This window comes from Octopus sinensis, linkage group LG15, assembly GCF_006345805.1.
Source record: "Octopus sinensis linkage group LG15, ASM634580v1, whole genome shotgun sequence".
In the NCBI taxonomy this organism is placed as follows: domain Eukaryota; kingdom Metazoa; phylum Mollusca; class Cephalopoda; order Octopoda; family Octopodidae; genus Octopus; species Octopus sinensis.
In genome coordinates this window covers 46692481-46693351 of record NC_043011.1, presented here as the reverse complement: position 1 = coordinate 46693351, position 871 = coordinate 46692481, and positions in this window count along the sequence as shown.

Sequence of the window (871 nt, the reverse complement as noted above, 5' to 3'; positions counted from 1 at the left end):
CCCATTGTCTGTCCTTGTTTGTCCCCTCTGTGTTTAGCCCCTTGTGGGTAGTAAAGAAATATATATATATATACATATATAATTATAGGTATGTTGATGCATATCTATATGCATCAACATATATATATATATGTATATAAATATAAATATATATGTATATATATATATGTGTGTATATATATACATGTATAGATATCATCATCATCATCATCGTCGTTTAACGTCCGTTCTCCATGCTAGCATGGGTTGGACGGTTCGACCGGGGTTCTGGGAAGCCAGAAGGCTGCACCAGGCTCCAGTCTAATTTGGCAATGTTTCTACAGCTGGATGCCCTTCCTAACGCCAACCACTCCGTGAGTGTAGTGGGTGCTTTTTACGTGCCACCTGCACAGGTGCCAGGCGGGGCTGGCAACGGCCACGGTCAGATTGGTGTATTTTATGTGCCACCGGCACGGAAGCCAGTCGAGGCGGTGCTGGCATCGGCCACGAGTCGGATAGTGCTTTTTACGTACCACCAGACCAGGGATCCTGGCTGGTTCAATTCGATTTCGATTTCGCTTGCCCCAACATGTCTTCACAAGCAAAGGGGGTTGGCAAGGGTGCCTGTCGTACGGTCGCATTGGAGTATTTTACGTGCCACGGCCACGAGTCGGATAGTGCTTTACGTACCACCAGACCAGGGATCCTGGCTGGTTCAATTCGATTTCGATTTCCAAAGTTTCCATATGTGTGGATGGGTGTCTACATGTTTGGGTGGGTGTCATGTGTGGGTGGGTGTCTACATGTTTGTGTATATGTGTAATGTAATCGAATTGATATATATATATATATATATACCGTATACGTATTACACAAGGTAATATGCATACAA